Genomic DNA, 19,822 nt, shown 5'->3' with positions numbered 1-19,822 from the left:
ACGTGGATTTGTTGGGCTCCCGACCCAGTGTCTTGTACAAGGGTCTCATGTAATCTCATTTCCATCTCCAACGCTTCGGCCTAGGTGGAAAGTTTTTGCTTTGACATCACTATCCTTAAGTGTGGCGTAAGTGAGGCCACAAACCATGCGCGATGTTGTGCATCTGTTAACGTCATATTGGCTTTGCGGATCGTACCCTTCAGCCTTTAGTCTAGATCCCAGGGGGTCTCACTCGAGAGAATCGCAATCTCCTTAAACCCTATGATTGATTGTGTCTCTAATTTTGGCATGCTAAATTCCTTGTTCAGCGTGGTCTGAATTTCTGCAATTCTTGCTTTCGAGTGGTCATTAGAATGCTTGATATACCATGTTAATGTGCAATCCTGTAGTGCACTCACCAGCGTAGCCTTTTTAATATTATCATCCACAATGAGCTGTGCTTCCCATACTACTCTTAGCACAAACCATAATTGGTCCGGATCTTTATTTCCTACTCCTATGAACACTGGCATTTTGATCGCACTCGCCATACTGAACTGTGGTGGTAGCGGAGGTGGAGTGGGTGGAGATGGAGGTGTGGGGGGTGAAATGGGTGGCAGTGTGGGTGGGGGTGGTAAAAGTGGAATTCTTTGTCTTATCAAACTAACCGATCTTCTCGGAGAAACTTTCACGAGCTCCTCCTCGCTTTCTCGTGAGGGTGAAATTAAGGAACTGTTTTCCAACTCCTCACTACTTCCACTTCTGTAGATCTTCCTGCTTCGTGTAGTCCTAAACATTAATTTTTTCTCATAACCCGCTTTTCACACAATAGCATCTTAATCCAAGTGTTCAAGGATTTAATATACTTACCTCACAGTCCCTTGAGAAAACGTTGCTCTACCTCACTGTAGCTGACGGTCATGTCTACCGCGAACTCGGTGATAAATCCTCCTATCATTCGGTCGAGCCAGTGGTCCACAACTCGCATTATCTCATCTTCTCATGCTTCTAGTCTGCACACTAGTTCCAGAGTCCACACTATTGGTTTGTTGAGCCTACACCTTCCCTGACTATTTGCTAACTTCGCGATCCAATCATATAGCTCAGAAGAAAAGGATGCAAAGAAAATTTCGTGGATTTCCGTGTACAAGTAGCGCTCCAACCACTGTTCCTTAGATACTTGCAGATTTCTATTCTCCTATGCCTCGAACTCGTGAATCTTCTTGTCCAACCACTCTTCAATTTCTTTCTTCATTGGATTCTAGTGGCATGACATTAGACATCCTTTATGCAGATCCCGGTCCCGGCAACGGAACCATTTGTTGGCTTGTATGGGGTTGACCCAGGTTCAGAGGTGATTTAGCCAAGCAAATCTCGATACTACTGGCCCTTTCGGCAATAGTCTATGAAGCACGAATTGAGGTCTCACCCGAAGTAGTATGGGAGGGTGCTAGAACTAGGTTTTCATAAATTGGGGATGTCTGATGGGCTTCTGGAGGTTCACGATCCGACCTGTCGCTATGTGCACTTGCTATTCCTTCGCTACCCATGCTGTTATTTCTGCGCAGCCCTACTCAGGACACGACCTGGATAATACCCAAATTCCTTGCTAATCAACCGATTACTTAACTTGTGTGTGTAATATTTACGGTTATTATAGCATATTCAACAATCATATCAATGTGCGCGGTACATAAACTAATACAAACATAAAGAAGATAATGCACAGCAAATACACAGAAATAAGAATCAACTTCTCTTTATTAATCTTCAATACTGATTACAGACTCGACACTACCCTGCGCACTAAGCTGCAAGGGTCCATGCACTTAGTTGTGGACTCTACTAGGCCTCTATGCGCTCAACTTCAGAGCCTCTTCTTACTACTATGACCCAATACACTTAGAATCCTACTCTAAGCTCAAACCATTCCTTCACTACTCACTTTATGTTCTACTATCTTTTCAACTTAGATCCTCGCTCTATTTATACAATCCCATGGTCCGCGAACCATGGGTAGGCCGACATGACTTTACATTACATTACATTACTTTATGGAAGATAGCCCTATGACTTAATGTTGGGTAGCGGAGGGCCCACGTAACAGTTTTGGGGCTCAAAGCCCACAATTTTGGGTAAAATTATGGTAAAAGCTCTGCAAGGTGCATGGAGCGTGAATTGTAATAAGTCGAGTCAAAGGGTTGTCCACCCAAAATTAATATAAAATAATAGGAAGTGAGTCGGCCTTCCCATGGTCTGCGGACCATGGGGATGTATAAATAGAGTGAGGCTCTAAGCGTAGAAGGCAGTCTTTTGGTTTGGATCTTCAATGTTAGGGGTTTATGAAGGCAATATTTTCTCAGCGTCTATAAGTCCGAGTCAAGGGTGTTGGTAGATAGATACAGGCTCTGCAGCTGTGTCCACAGAGGCCGAGTAGAGTCCGCAGCTATGTGTGCGGACCCCTGTAGCTAAGTGCACAGGGCGGATCTAGTTGTATTGACAGAAGATAAATAAAGATAAGAATTGTTGAAACATTGTGTGCTTTATTGCGAATCTATCTATTTCTTAGGTTCTGAATTTATGCATTGTCCTTTTCTTTGTTAACTATGATTGCGCACACTAGGTTTTATTGTTAAATGTTTGCTTAAAGACTGTAAGAAGAAAATCAGATCTGTAATAAATTCATTAATAAGAAGGCGCATTTGTGTAGATCTATGCAGAGAGTGACAACAATACAAAGTGGCGCGAGGCTACACAACAGTTTGTGACCCCTCCAGACCACATCAAGACATCCCAAGGGTGTGAAAGCCTGGTTCCAGCACCCTCCCCTGCTACCTCGGGTGAGACTTCAGTCTGTGATCCATGGACTGTTGCAAAAAGGGTCGGTAGTGCAGGATTTGTTTGGATAATAACTCTTCCAAACCTGGGTCAGGCCCCAATAAGCCAACAAATGGTTCCGTCGCCGGGACCGGGATCTGCCTAAGGGATGTCTGATGTCAGAACACTGGAACCCTACGAAGAAAGAACTTGAAGATTGGTTGGATTAGAAGCTTCACAAGTTCGTGGTACAGGAAAACAAAGATCCACGGCTATCTGAGGAAAGATGGCTGGATCGCTACATATACACAAAGATCCACGAAGTCTTCTTTGCGTCCTTCTCTATAGAACTGTATGAGTGGATCACGAGGCTAGCTGATAATCAGGGAAGGTACAGACTAGATCGGACCATCATGTGGACTCCAGATTTGGTACGTAGGCTCGAAGCCTCTGGAGATGAAATCGCACGCGGAGTAGATCACTGGATGGATCGAATAATAGGAGGGTTTATCACTGAGTTTGTGATAGACACAATTGTGAGTTACAGCGAAGCGGAAAGGTGCTTTCTCCAAGGACCGTGGGGTAAGTACATCAAATCATTGAACACTTGGATTAAAATGCTATTATGTGAAAAATGGGTTATGCGCATCCATTGATGTCTAGGGTTACAAGGAGAGGAAGAGGCTACCCCAGAATAGAAGGATTAGGAAACAGTCCTCTGATTTCACTTTTGTGAGAAAGCGAGGAGGAGCTCACAGGGTTCTCTCCGAGAAGTGAAGTCCGATTGATAAAGCAGAGCATTCCACTAATACCACCGCCATCTACACCATCACCTACTTCACCTACATCAAATCCATTGTCAACCAGCCCACCTCTGCCACCACCGAGGGTTGGAATGGCGAGTGCGATCAAGTTGCCGGTATTTAGAGGCATAGGAAATGAGGAACCAGATCAGTTTTGGTTCATGGTAAAGGCTGTATGGGAAGCCCAAGGTGTAATGGACGATAACATCAAAAAGGACCACGCATTAACGTGGTATATAAAGTACTCGAGCGATTACCCAAATGTAGGAATAGCGGCGATCTAGGATGCATTGAACAAATAATTTAGCCAGCAAAAATCAGAAACCCAATGGATCATCGGGTTCAAGGAGATCATGATGCTACCTGGTGAAACCCCATGGGATCTGGATCAAAGATTAAAGAGTACAATCCATGAGGCTAACATGACGCTGATAGATGTGCAACACCGCACGTGGTTTGTGGCATCTTTGACACCACATCTAAGGACGACGCTATCACAGCAAAATATCTCAACCCAAGCTAAAGCATTAGTGATAGCGATGAGGTTGCATGAAACTCCAATATAGGATCCAGGGTTGGGAGTTTAGAAAATCCACGTGCAACTATAAAAACTTATGCTTAGAGATGCAAAGTCTAAAGCAAGATAGGGTGCCCCGATTGGAGGCACGTGAAGGAGTGTGGTGTATCAAATGCAAAGGCCAAGGTCATGACAAGGACCACTGTCTCATATTCGCAAACTATGTGGTAGGGGGGAACCAATGGCATTTTGAATAGAGGCACAAGTAGGGCCAAGCGCGGCCCCCACACTTTGGTGCACGATCTATTAGGTGGGAGGAAAGCACACGACGGACAACTTTCATCTATTGTGGAAACTTATACGACCCCCGAGCAACTATTTTGCAATTTTTATAGATCGATGGGCCATGATGAAAAAAATTGCCGAAGTTATGAGTTGTTGATAGATCGGACACCTGCTTACAGAATGCAAACTAAGGCGCAAGGTCAGGATCCAGCTACAGCAATAGCACATGGTGGATTCCATGGATGTGGATGAGGATGAGGAATGGGACCTGGATGAGGGTGTGGACAATTAATCTGCTACAATTATGGAGGACTTGGGCACTATGCGTGTGATTGCACGAACCCAACCAAGACATGCTGCCCATACTGTTACCAATTTCATCATGAAGCAGTAGATTGCCTCACACTAACTGCACAGATGAGCAAAAAAGGAGTGCTTTAGACTACTCCTGCTCAGAACATCCAAATGATGAAGGCTAAACCACGTGAAGAGGACCCTAACATGAACATGGTACTTAGAAATGGTGCCACTACATTAGAAAATAAGGGGAAGCAACCCGAGGAGGATACATGGGTTCGCAACGCCCTTACAAAGCAACTTGAACTTGATTTGGAATACGTGAAAGAAACATTTATGGAGGCTAAGAAGAGCTTCGTGGAGGCTTCTACTTTAGGTAGCAAGGATCAAGTTGAGCCAGAGATCGATCCTTCTATGTTAACTACCTTTTTAGAAACATGCATGAATATACTATGGGACAATAAAGCAGTTAAGGGGTTGCAAGAGTTGATAACTAGGTGCGCAGGGTTTGGTGAACCGCACATGGTCCAGAAACTAGACAAGCATGCTTTGCGCACCGGGCAGGAGATGCGGTTGGCTGCCCAAATTGGTGACTATGGGATGGATCAGGTTGTTCTGGATTTGGGGTCAGATGCGAATGTGCTACCTAAACAGACCTGGGAGCGTATGGGCAGGCCTGTGCTACAATGGTCTTCTATTCAATTACGGATGGCGAATCAATAGAAGATCTTACCTATGGGGAGACTGCAAGGAGTCACAGTGAACATTGAAGGTGCAAGTACACAGACCGATTTTGAAGTAATAGAAATTGTGGATGACAGTAACCCATATCCTGCATTGTTAGGGATAGACTGGGCCATGGATATGAATGGAGTCATCAACCTAAAGCGACGAAAAATGATATTCGAGAAAAAGTCTCTCCGTGTCATGGTTCCGTTGGACCCTGCCGAAGGGGCGCGCTATACTGAGCCTATGCACGATGAGGACAGTGATGATGAACTGGACTGTATTTACTAGATCACAGCATAAGATCAAGATCAGGTGAATCCAATAGCGGACAGGAGAATATCATGGGAATGCGACAGTTCCTACACGTCAGACTCAAATGAAGAAATTGAGCGATGGCAGAATCGATTGCATGAGGTAATGACGCTAAATTGTAACATCATGATGAGATCACTGCGGTGTGTGACAACCAAAGTAAGGACACTACCAGCAAGTGATGGTGCAAAAAATGAGGAGAAAGGTGTAGAGTGCTAGGGAACTACAACTATGAAGCAGAAGCAGAACAATGCCCAGAAAGTGGTGTTGTGCACAAAACGGGGGACAACACCTCAGAGAATCAGGTGGTTGCAGGTATGGGAGAGAGGTCCTTAGCGTCAACTGTAGGTTGGGGACCCAGGATGGAGTGGTTTGGGTGCCGACTTCCGATGAAGGATGTAGCTGTGTGGTACGCAACCACTATTATGATTAAACCCGCACATACCAAGGGTTCGATGGGCAGTTAGGACTGTAAATAAGGCACAATGTGCAAGGATGACTGTATCCGCACCCAAATCCAGAGAAACCAGGAAGGCGGAGAAAATTTCCCTGCGCACTACCCCAGTAGCTCGGGCTAACCTAGTCGAAGGCATTAAGCAATTGCATGAAGCTATTTGGCACGACAGCTTGAGACTTTGCGAACTTGATAAGGGATGGGAAAGGCTAAGGAGGAAAAATATGAGGCTGGACGAAGAAATTAGCGAAATAAAAAGTGGAGACACACAACTGGGCTGCATGAATCTGAGGAAAATGGAACCTGACCTGGTTGGCTCTCCTACGATACTAGAATAGATTGCGACCTTGTTATCATGGTTGTGACCGCACCCTACTGAATGGAGGAGCAAAGAACGCGACGCGCTACTAACTGCAAAGATACGCGAAGCGTGCTTGCAGCCTGGGATAATAGGAAAGTGGAAGCCTCGCACAGGGGGTTCGACCACCTAAATATACGTAGGAGGCCCAGTCTCAGCATCCCACGCAGTTGGAAGAGGGCACAAGACTATAAAGAAGCTTGTAGGGACACTGCGTGGCGCGGATGTAGCGCACTGGATCAGTATGCAGTATCAAACGTGGCCATGCCAAGGGGGCTGTGCTGCCATGTGGGAAGGTTGGGAGGTCACCATTAATGTCACTATTCATGACAAGAAGTTCAGATTATGGCAAAGAGGAGTGGGTGGTAGGCCATTAAGGCAAGAGTTCTAAGATAGATACGAAAAGATTTGCCGCCAAGAAGACATTAATGAGTTGAAAGTGGAGGGAAGGATTACATTCAAACTCACGCAGACCTACAAAAACCCTTGGCCAACACTAGGTATTTGAAATTTGAGCTGATACAGAATAGTAACCACCCAGCTATCAGGCCTTCGATGAGTACCATGGCTAGAACACGAGCATGGTTCGCGGAAGAGTTGCATCCGGCCTAAGAGGACCCGAATGAAGCTGCAGCTGCCCCCGAGGTTCCAAAGTCCCCTTGCACACCGTGACCTTGAAAAGATAAGTAGACTATGGGGCCAGTCTGGGTATCACCGAGATTCAGTAAATTGTTAGTGATAGAAAAGGGCAAAGAAATCACCACTAAAATCGATGAGGATGAGAAATATTTGTAGGACCTGATCGCTCAAATCGAAGCACAGGATGAAGAAGCAGAGGATGATGTCCAAATACCATTGCTACCACCATATATCTATCTATGGCATGGGACAGCCAAGATACCAAAGGACCTAGACGCCACAATGAGTACGCTCTAGACCCCGCTTATCCTGGATGAGATAAGATTTGAGGGTCTGCCATTGGGCTGAATACCAAGTATCAAGTTCGAAGATTGGGATATTGTTGATAGCGATAAGTTCCCTCAGTTGGCCGAAGAAAAATTAATCCAGCAGAAGTGGCTAAGGGGTGTGGAAAAGGCGGGATTACTCATTCTGAGGTGGATACCCCACTATCACCACGCGGCCATCACCATTTTTGTTATCTGACAGTTACTATGTCTAGTACATGATGGGTATCTCTTGTTGGAGGAACCCATTCCCATCATGGCTGATTTAGTCCACCGACTTACCCATTTTCCTACTAAATGGAACAACCCCGCAAACATATCCAGCACCAGTAGTGATGTGGGTCTCGCCGAAGCAATGAAGGCTAAATATAAGCTATAGAAGCGGAAGCGCGAGTATGTCATAGAAAGCATCAAAGACCGAGGGGTGCAAGTCTCCACCCAACTATTGGCTAGTAAGATCATGAGGAAATGCCACGCAGATGAGGTGCCAGCCCCTATCATTGTGCTTGCGGAGAAGTGTGCTGAAGGGGTTCAGTTCAACTGGGTGCGGTTTCCATGCAAAAAAAATTTGACCAATTGTAAGGAAGCACAAGAGAAAGGTAATACTTTCCATTATGCATGGTTGCTACTATCAATCCTTCTGGTTGCAGGAGAATTGCCACAGGGTAGCTAGTTTCCTAGCATTAAGAAGAACCTACCTGAAGCAGTGCGGTATAACTCACTCTAGGCTACAAAGGATGCCATGAGGGTTCGTGACATCAAGGTATTTTGGACATTCATGGAGGTGAGTATCTGGACAGGGATCACTCGTAGACTGTAGTTGTCCCCAACGGTATACACCAATTTGCAAAGCACGACCGAGTTCAAAGCGAACATGCATAACCTATATATCTGAGCACGGAAGGATCCAAAACAAACATGGGTAAAGCTTCTGTTCATTACAACGAACGATGCAATTTATGAGGTACTGGCAACATGGCTTCTAGAGTGGTAGAGGTGGCCGTATTAGAAAGGATGGTAGCACAGTAGCAAAAGTAGGAAATTCAGTTGTGACTCACTAAACTGGCAAAAAGGACACGTCAGGGACAAGAGGCCACTTCGCAGCAGGAGGTGACCAAGGAAGTAATAGCCGAGGAGATCACGGAAGATCAGGAAATGTCATCAAAACAGGACATGCAGAGGGAAAAAAAGACATAGGAACATAGACCGTCCCACGAAATCAACCCAAGGCAAGAGGCCGTGCATCAAGGAATCACCACATACATGCAAAAAATCAAAGAAAACAAAGATTTTGGAGAAAGAGTTTCTTGACAGTAGTGAACTGGCGCGCAATATCACTCCAGGTGCGTTGGAGGAGCTGATGAAAAACCATACAACTGTGTTGGGGGAACTTAGAGCACAGTTGCAGGCATTACAAGTGCAACCCCCAAGAGGGATGATACCAAACCTAGCAGATGACACAGCCGCAGCCGAGCATATGGTGCGCACCCTCACAATGAACATTGTAGTGTTGCCAGCAGGCATTGTCTTAGCAGAAGCAGAAGGTGACATGCAAATTTGGGGGTTGAATGTGGCCGCCCTTCCTAGAGAAACCCTATACCAACTGCAAGATGGGATAACCTTCATGCCAAGGAAGGCCTTACCCTCCAAATCTTAATGGAGCACAAGGCAAATCTGGAGCAGGTCAGGCTACAGTACGATGACTTGGTCGCACACAACCAGGAAGTTGAACAGGCCATGGCAGAGGCCTGCAGCAAGGTACCAAAGTTGGTTGTCCCAGTGGAACTTCCTATAGCTAATAAGATTCATCACATGGCTGCAGGATTCCGTATGGCCCAAGAGGAGGCCACAAAAGCCCAGTGGGAATTAAATTTACAAAATGTGGAGCTAAGACTAAAGATGCAGCCATCCACACCCCCAAAAGTCTAAGAGCAACATCGTGGGGAAATTCAAGTAGGACTGGAAGTTATAAAGCGCGTTGTCCAAGATTGCTTGAAGTTATTGGATTAGTCCCTCCTGACGCTCACATCCCCCCAGGAAGACCCAATGCTATAGCAGGTAGAGGTAGAAGCATGGGAGTTATAGCAGGCTTATAACAAAGTCTGGGGAACTACGCAAACAGTCACTGTCACACAGCGATTGACCAAAATGAGGGAGGCCCAGGCTCTTAAGGCACAAGTTGATGCCACTCGACAGAAGGAAGTAGTACTTAAAGAACACATCCAACCATGGATTGATGAGGCGTTCGTGGTTTCCACCAACATCGAGGGAAAGTTAGCACACATGCAGGCAGTATATGAACCCGAACAAGCAACAGAAACTGATAATGATGCATCAGCGGCTCGCGTAGAACGGGTACATCAGATGGCAGAAGATTTTGCTGTGGAAGTAAGCGAAGCATAGAAGTTGTTGAATGACCTTCGTGTGAAGATTGCTGCACCAGCCAAGTGACTTGGGACGAGTCATGATGATTGTGTTGGGGGCCTGTTGGGTAGCAGAGGGCCTGCATAATGGTTTTGGGGTTCAAAGCCCACAATTTTGGGTAAAATTATGGTAAAAGTTCCGCGAGGTGCGCGGAGCACGAATTGTAATAAGTCGAGCCAAAGGGTTGTCTGCCCAAAAATAATATAAAATAATAGGAAGTGAGTTGGCCTGCCCATGGTCCGCAGACCATGGGGATGTATAAATAGAGCGAGGCTCTAAGGGTAGAAGGCAGTTTTTTGGTTTGGATCTTGAATGTTATGGGTTTATGAAGGAAATATTTTCTCATCATCTGTAAGTCTGAGTCAAGGGTGTTGGTAGATAGATAGAGGCTCTGCAGCTGTGTGTGCAAAGGCCGGGTAGAGTCCGCAGTTGTGTCCATGGACCCCTGCAGCTGAGTGTGCAAGGCGGATCTGGTTGTATTGACAGAAGATAAATAAAGATAAGATTTGCTGAAACATTGTGTGCTTTATTGTGAATCTATTTGTTTCTTAGGTTCTAAATTTATGCACTGTCCTTTTCTTTGTTAACTATGATTGCACGCACTAGGTTTTATTGTTAAATGTTTGCTTAAAGACTGTAAGAAGAAAATTAGATTTGTAATAAATTCATTAATAAGAAGGTGCATTTGTGTGGATCTACGTGGAGAGCGACAATAGTACAAAGTGGCGCGAGGCCGTAGAACGGTTCGCGACCCTCCAGACCACATCAAGACATCCCAAGGGTGCAGAAACCTGGTTCCAGAACCCTCCCCAGCTACCTCGGGTGAGACTTCAGTCCCTGTTTCGCTGACTGTTGCCGAAAGGGCCGGTAGTGCGGGATTTTTTTGGCTAATAACTCTTTTGAACCTGGGTCAGGCCCCAATAAGCCAACACTTAACCTCTATGTCGTGCTCTACCCCTGCAATTCATGGAGTCTTACAAAACCTTTAACCAAAACTTGGGATTTGAGCCCCAAAACATGCTTTGGGGGGATTCCATGCCCAACACCTTGCCTGCACAACACATGACCCAATAAAATTCCAAAGTGGACAAAAAATAAACATTTCTTCATATTTAGCACCATATGATGTCTTCAGCACGTATCCAACATTAAGCGTAGACTAGCTACATGGCGCTTTACTAACTCAAACATTGTCCAGTCATCAAAATACACCTCCAAGAACTTGTGAATAAATTCCTTGAATGCCACAATGACTACGCAAGATAATATCTTTGGCGCATTCTTGAGTCCAAATGGCATTACAATATACTGGAAACAACCCCATTCTATCGCAAAGATTGTTTTTCTCATGTCTTCTGGCATGATCTTAATATGATGGTACCCACAGAACCCATTAGTGAAGGAGTAGGCCTCCTTTCCTCCAAGATTGTCCAATACCTCATCTATGAACGATGTCAGAAAAGGATCATGGACACAAAAATCATTAATCTTTCTTAGATCTACACAAATCCTTATTTCTCCCTTCTGTTTCTTTCCCTGGACCACCATTGGGCTCACCCAATTAGACTCTTCAACTAGTTCGATGATGCCTACTTCTAGCATCTTATCCAACTCTAAGCAAACCTTTTCCTTATATTTGGGATTAAGGCGATATGATATCTGCTTGATAGGCTTCGCGTCTAGCTTCAAAGTAATTTTCATCACCCCTAGGTCATGTATGATTCCTTTTAGGTCCGAAACTTTTGTAGGAAAAAGATCCTGGTACTCGCGGAGTAACTAAACAAATTTATCCACTGTGGCATCATCCTTGTAATCCCCGATATTCAAAAATTTCGGCTCTCCTTCAGTACCAATGTTCACTTGCTTTGTTTTCAGTGGCACGGTGATGTCCAGGTTTTCTATCTACGGACCTTCGACCTTGGAGTGGCCTTCTACCTTTGGGATATTAATGTTTCTTGGATCTTCATCCTCCTCCTCAGCAGTCACATTATAACACTCCAGCGAATGGCCCAATTGGGTCCTCCAATCTAGTTGAACCAATTCCAAAGGATTCTGTGGAATTCTAAAGATTTCTCCCTCAACTTCCTGCAGAGCTTCATCAATGATTTCGAACCCATCCTCAAAACTGAAGGTCATCAAAAATCCTTCCCTTAATATATCCCACTCTACGGTGCCATGGTGAAGCTCCTTTTCCAGGTACCAATTCATAGGGATTATATCCAAAGTATGAAAACATAAGTGCACCCACTCTCGTTGCGGCTCTGTTCTGTAGACTCTTGCAAAATGATCGCTCGGATCATTTCTCCCATCATATTTCTTAGTTAATATTAATTTCAGACAACCAAATCGCAACCTTATCATCCTCATGTAATCATGCCATTCATCAAAGTTGTCCTTGTGCGTACCCCACCACCATGCAGGCGTAGCGCGTAGCGCCAAATACAGTGCTTGAAAGAGATGATCCTCATGTACTTCTCTTTCAAAGGCATCCAAAAACTTATCTACATTAGTTTAACCATCATAATAGGGTAAATTTCCTACCTCCGAAGACACACAATGCAACGATTTAGTCATCATGTTGCAGCACAATGTAGATACTTCATGTAGCCTATTTTGCCAGTGTTCCAATTCCTCATCTGAATCTAATGTACAGGAACTTTTGCGGTCCCATGCAATCCATCCATCAACTGTTGGATTAATCTAATCTTGGTCTCATGCTGTTATTTTGTAAATCTGATCCAAGTCATCATCACTTTATTCATAGTCATGGACTGGTTCAGTATAGCGCGACCCTTCTGCAGGGTCTAATGGTACTACAACGCGGAGCGATTTCCTTTCAAATGACATTGTCCGCTTCTTCAAGTTGATAACCCCGTTCATATCAATGGCCCAATCAATTCCAAGGAGCGTGGGATATGGATTACTATCATCAACGATCTCTATTACTTCAAAATCATCTAGCGCGCTCGCACCTTCTATATCTATGGTGACTCCATGTAGTCATCCCATAGGGATAATCTTCTGCTGGTTCGCCATCCTCAGTTGAATCGGAGACCACTGCAGTGTAGGTCTCCCCATTCTCTCCAATGCTTGTTTAGGCAAAACGTTCACATTAGACCCCAGATCCAAAATAACTTGGTCCATCTCATAGTCTCCTATCTACGCGGTGAGCCTCATCTATGCCTTATCCTTGCCTTATGTTTGCCAATCTTTCTGACTACGTGGTGTCCATCAGGAACATTTTCCTTACCAGCACACTTGTTTATCAACTCCTGTAATCCTTTCACAACCATGCTGCCACGCAGAAGTTTCATGTAGGTTTCTAGGAACGTGGTGAGTACAGAGGGATCAACCTCCATCAATGCTCTAGTTTCTGGTAGTTTTCCATGACTGCTTGAGGTGGATGCCTCAGTTAATACTTTCTTCACCTTCATAAACTTTTCCTTCATGAGTTCTAGATCGAAGCCAACTTCCTTCTTTGGGGCCTTGTGGACCCACCCATTCTCTTCAGGTTGTTTTCCTTTATCGTCACCAATCATGATTCCACTTCTTAGTACAATATTCACATTGGGATCCTCCTTGCGGGGCTCAACCCTCATCATCTATAAAATCTGGGTAGGGTGCTGAGGCTACACATTCTTTTCCTACATCTTTTCTATCAGCATAGGGAATTCTTCTATCATGTGGTCAAACTAAATACAATATTGACCTGATGATTGTGTCTGATTCTGACACTCCCATGTGTAGTGCCATGGTGTCCCACAATTATAGAAAATAACCTACCCAAGACCTCTACTAGGTCCTTCTCCTCCTTGGCCTCATTTGCACCCTTGATATCCTCCGCGTGCTCCCCCAGTGCCCTAATCCAGAGGATAAGTTTGTGCTTGCATTAAGTATGTAGGCATCCTTCCATCATCAATTCGTAGCTACAGCAGTGGCGCTCATCATGGCCCACCGATTTGCAGAAATCACAAAACAATTATTGTGTTGTCTGAACGAACTTTTGCAGTAAATGAAAATTATTTGTTACATGTTTTCCATCCACTGGACAAATAGTGCACCATAGTGTGGGCCCCGTACTTGGTCCCGCTGGAGCTTCCTGCCTAAGTGGAATTGATCCACCCCTGTATAGAATTCGCGAAGACAAGGTAGTGATCTTTATCATGCCCCTGGGTCTTACACTTGAGGCAACATACTTCCGCGTGCCCCTCCGGCCTAGCCTCCTTTACTTTTTTCAAGCTCTGCAATTCCAAGCAGAGGTTCTACAACTGCGAGTGAATTTGTTGAATTCCCAAAGAAGCGTCTTGAATAAGCATTTCATGCAATCTCATCACAATTTCCAGGGCTTCTGTCTGAGTCCCTATCTTCTACCATGATAAAGAAATCCTCAGGTGGGGTAGGAGTGAGGCTATAAATCACTCATGTTGTTGAATATATGTGAGATGCATATTAGCTTCACAGATCACAGACTTAAATCTTTGATCTAACTCCCAGGGAATTTCACCAGCCCTCATCGTGATTTCCTTAAATCCAACTACTGATTGTGAGTCGTACTTAGGCTTACTAAACTATTTTTTCAACACAGCCTTAGTGTCTACTAATGATGCCAAAGGATTATCAGTTCAGTACTTGATGTACCATGTCAGCGCGTGATCCTGCAGAGTGGTAACCAACTCTGCCTTCTTTATATTATCATCCATAATTTGTTGCCCTGTCCACACAACATTCACAATGAACCAAAATTGATTTGCATCCTCACTCCCTGTTCCCTTGAAACCCAGAAATTTCATTGTATTCGACATGTTGAACGGCGGTGGTGGTGGCGACAGTGTGGGTGAAGTTGTATGTTGTGGAGATGAAGATGGAGGTGGAATGGATCGATGATTAGTTCATGGAAAACCCTACCTTATCAACTGTATAATACTCCGCGGTGAAGCATGTACCATTCCTTCGTCATTGCTCGAAGTAGGCCCAATCAAAGGGCTATATTCAGTACCTGTTTTCCCTTGATCTCTGAAAATATTTCCACTTTGCGTAGCTACAAACATCAAGGCAATGGGATAACCCATTTTTCACACAATAACATCTTAATCCAGGTATTCAAAGATCTTAGATACTTACCTCGTGGTCCCTTGAAGAAGCATCACTCCGCTTCACTGTAGCTGACTGAGGTATCAACCGCGAACTCTATCACATATCTGCCTATGACTCGATCAAGCTAATGATCAACAACACACACAATCTTATCTTCAGAAGCTTCTAGCCTGCACACTAACTCTAGAGTCCACACTATTGGACCGTCAAGCCTCCACCTTCCTTGGCCATCTGCCAACTTAGCTATCCACTTCTATAGCTTGATAGGGAAGGTGTAGAAGAAAATTTCATGTATTTATGTTTACAAGTATCTATCCAACCATTGTTCTTTTGAAAGGAACGAATTCCTGTTTTCTTGCACTGCGAATTCATGCATTTTTCTTTCGAACAACTTCTCAATTTCCTTCTTGGTTAGATTCCAATGATGCAACATCACACATATCCTTAAGAAGATCTCGGTCGCTGCAAGGAACCATTTTTTGGCTTAGTGGGTCTTGACCCAGGACCAAAGTTAGTTGTGCCAAACAAAACCATACAATATTGGCCATTTCGGCATCAACCCGCATAGTGTGGACTGAAGTCTCACCCGAAGAAGTATGGGTGGATGCTGGAACCAAGTTTCTACATCCAGAGATCAGTGTGATGTCTTTTTATGTTCCAGATATACCTCCACACAGATCTATAAGCCCTTAGGGCTTGGTACTGTAACTTCCTTCGAACGCTCCCTAGACCTCTGTGAAGGTCTACGATAAACTTTTGTAGACCCTAAGTAGATGAATTATTTACTTACACACACCATAAATTATCTTCATATCGAGATCTACTCAGATCTATTTAATAGCTTAATAAATGTAAGACAATGTACTATGATCTTCGTATAAATACTTAACATGTATTGGGTTCAGTTAATAAGAATTATCCAAAAGATTCGGCCATCAATGCATCATTATTTCATAAAGACATTATTTCATCACATCATATATCGCAAACATAAACAACAAAAGTAAACGGATAAAGCACATGAATTTCTCCAACAGTCTTCAAATCTTCAGTATCAGGTTACAGACTCAAAACTTCCCTGCGCATTCAGCTGCAGACACTACTTTAGGCCTCTGTGCAGTTAGCTACAGAGCCTTCCTCCCTTCTAAGACTTACTTCCCTGTGCTATCTCCCTAAGACTCCATCTGTTCATACCCATAGACATGCCTTAGACTCTTTAAGACACACCTATTTATAGCCTTTTACATACAATCCCATGGTCTGCGGACCATGGGTGGATCTCAAAACTGACTCAACTTTACATAAACAAGGGTAAAAACCCTTTTTGACTCCTAGCTACCTACGTGCTCCACATCCACAATTTGAGGAGACTTTACATCTTTTCATCAGAATTTACAACAAAAATTGGGTTTTTAACCCCAAAATTGACCCAGGGGACCTCATCCCAACACATATCCACACAATTATGTTTATGATATTGAGAAGATTGGCTAACGTGAAGATTTCCTTCAAATCAAAACTCTAAGAATGCATATGATTCATCAAACAATTGATCATGCAAAAAAGTAAGTATTTAATCTATGAAATGAGTGGTCATAGAGTAGTTTGTAAGGGAAAAATATCCGGTGTAATATCGATTCCCATAAACCATCAAATCATTTTCCATTAATCTCAGTCAACTATTTTGAAAAAGTAGATAAACAAGGCCACAAAGGGAACTTTCTCCCCAAAATTTGTCAATTGAAGAGGGTCATCACAAAAAAAATACCTCAAGATCAGTAGGTAACTACTTCATTTCGTTTAGGGCATATTGCATTGATTTGGTTCTCCCTAAATAGTAAAGATCAAAAGCTTGATTCAATACCGCATTCATTAAGATTCATTTTCGAATAGAAACAAAGAGAAATCATTGCAATTTTATACACCCTAATAACTAGAATTACATTTTCATTATCGAGGATTTAGTCAAGGAGTGTACATACATGGTCGAACTTTAAGCTAACAAGAGCGATGTCTTAGGACATACCAAAAGTAAAAGAAATTGAGGAACCAAACAGATGGAAGAAGAAAAAATCCCCCATAGAAGAAATGGTGAGCCTTCTTCACACAATCGTCCAACTCGATGACTCTGAGGCCGTCGTCAATAATCAACCACTATATAATGACCATGTAGTGACTTTTATTACCAAGTGATTCATCATACATATAATTTCTTGCCGTTCGATGTTAGGGTCATGCTAAGCTTGTGCTAGTTGGTTTAAGCATGGGAAACCTCCTGGCAATCATTGTTATTGAATATTTGACCAAATACCCAATGTAGGTCGACCTGCAAAGAGCTTAAAATAATGAAGCTTGTTCAATGAACTTGCACAAGTGATATCATTGAGATCAAAACTCGGACATGAAATAATGATGATACAACTAAAAATAGAGTAGTTTACGAGTCAATTTTATGGATAAAATAATCAATTTCTTGCTGGCGGGAATCATAGGGAGGGGCATGGTGATGAAAATGAAAATGAATATGATATGGAATTACATGGGTTAAAATTTTACTAAGGGGTACAATGAGATTGCCAAGCATATAAGATCTGGAATAGTGTGCTTAAGTGATCAAAATAAAAATAATACATATTGGAAATATTATATACACATGGATAATATATATCATGCTAAATGTGGTAGCTAAAGAAACCTCTTCCTACACCCCGTTTCCTAGATGGCCAAGGAAATGTGTCATAAAGCCAATGATACTTCCATGAATTACATATAGATTCATATATCTTAGTTGGAAAATGATAAATGTCATAAGAATCACAATGGTTGAAATGGAAATCAAAATTTAAAACTATCCTCTAAAAACTCATATAGAAAGTGGGGTAACAGGTCCTAAGACATCCAACCTACAATTTGTAATGGGAAATTTTCAAAAGTCTCTCTAAATAAGGATGTCCCATTGAGGGGGTCAATAAGAGGTATGAGGCCCGACCAATTTGATAGTTGAATAGTTTTGAATCTTGGTTTGTCAATTTTGGCCCTAAGTAGACAAGGCAACATGGAAGCAGGTGACACCCTTGGAAGAGTTCAAAAGGGGAAGGACACATAAGTCTTTATATAAAGATATAAATCCAAGTACCTGCCTCATAAAAATATCTAGACATGTAATGAGATAATGTTGACAATGGCCCATCTAAATCTTGAAAAAGAAAATAGGACATCCCTTTAATACCATAATAAATGGGGCATCTACAGATAAGGCAATCCTCTAACTCTAATTCATGTATATGGCAAAGCTAGTTGATGTATTGAGAAGAAAAATATCATGATGATTAGTTTCAACTTGACACTAATGTAAACCCACTTTGAACCCACCAAGGGGTATCTAAAGGGAAACATCTAGTGTTATTGTGTGTATGTGGGTTAAAAGATAAGGCCCACTCTCATTTGCATGAAGTGTTCCTAGTACAAATCCATCTTAGAGTCGAGGCCATGAAAAGATGAAATCCAAATACATTGAATTTATTATCTAGAAATAACCTATTTTACAACCTAACACAAACATAGATGTAATTTACATTGGAGGTGTATGCCACTTAAAGTGTTACAACTTTAATTGCTCCCCACAGAAAATGTGTCATGCTCCCTTGTGATGATGCATCAACCCTAATGGAGAACAACCTCACGAAGTAAAAGGAATTTAAACATTATGTAACTTTAATAGTGCCCCACATTCACTCCTTGGCTTACCACTCATTGAAAATGTGAAGCTATTTCAAGCATTGATGTGGATAATATAATTTTATTTTCTATTACGTATAGTATTCTACTTTGACACAATTGAGTTTTTTTAGAAAACAAAATATTTGTATTGAGGGTTAACTCCTTGTGCACTAGAACTAGAGAGGCATTGTCATTATGAGTGATCTATTCATTGTCAAATCCTTGTGTGGGAGAGTACTACAAGCTCCATCTCAACATGGAGTGTAGATATTTTGAGCAATTCTTATTGAGGTTTTTCAAATAATCTAATTGTTCTATATTTAGTATACATGGTAATAAGTATGTTACCCACAAACACATACGCTCAAGATCAATATCTAGTTCTTTAAAAATCAAATGGTGCCAATATTCTTAGTTAGAAGTGAAGGATTCTCCTAGGATGTTTTTTTGTTGGTTTGACATGTTGTTTTTAGCCTTGGATGATAACTGGTTAAGGGCTTATGGAGTTAAGGGTTAAGGACCAAGAGCTTGAGGGCTAACGGATTTAGGGGTTAAGGGCTTGAGGGTTAGGGGTTAAGGTTTAAGGGTCACGGGTTAAGAGGATAAAGGGTAAAGTAATTGGTGGTTCATGTTGAAAATGGCAACAAGAAATGTTAAAAATAGCATTACTACAAATAGAAGTTCATGTACCAGTGTTGGACATAGAAATAAGGAATGAAAAATGGAAGTGCTAAAAATAACATTGATATAAATAGCATTTCGGGATGGATTCCAATTTTAGTTAGTCCCTGAACTAAACTTGAGAAGTAAAATTCGAATTTGATCTTAGTAGCTATTTGTAAAATCATTAATTAATTCATCTTGAGTTAATTAGTTTTAAAAAATCACATATGAAGTCTATGTGAGGATATGCAACAGTTATCTCATTGATTGAGGAAGTTATCCCTTAGTTAAAGAGATAAGGATGACTCGTAATTTGAGTTGTAATTAGTTAGCTCAGTTAACTGAGTTAAGTCCAGTTAAATTAGTTCCAAACAGTTGAAGGAACTAATTGTGAGTTCAGTAAGT

Source organism: Pinus tabuliformis, chromosome 9 (genome assembly GCF_031772625.1).
Source record: "Pinus tabuliformis cultivar Carrire ecotype Pingquan chromosome 9, CPIR1, whole genome shotgun sequence".
NCBI lineage: Eukaryota > Viridiplantae > Streptophyta > Pinopsida > Pinales > Pinaceae > Pinus > Pinus tabuliformis.
Note: the sequence above shows the minus strand (reverse complement) of the source record.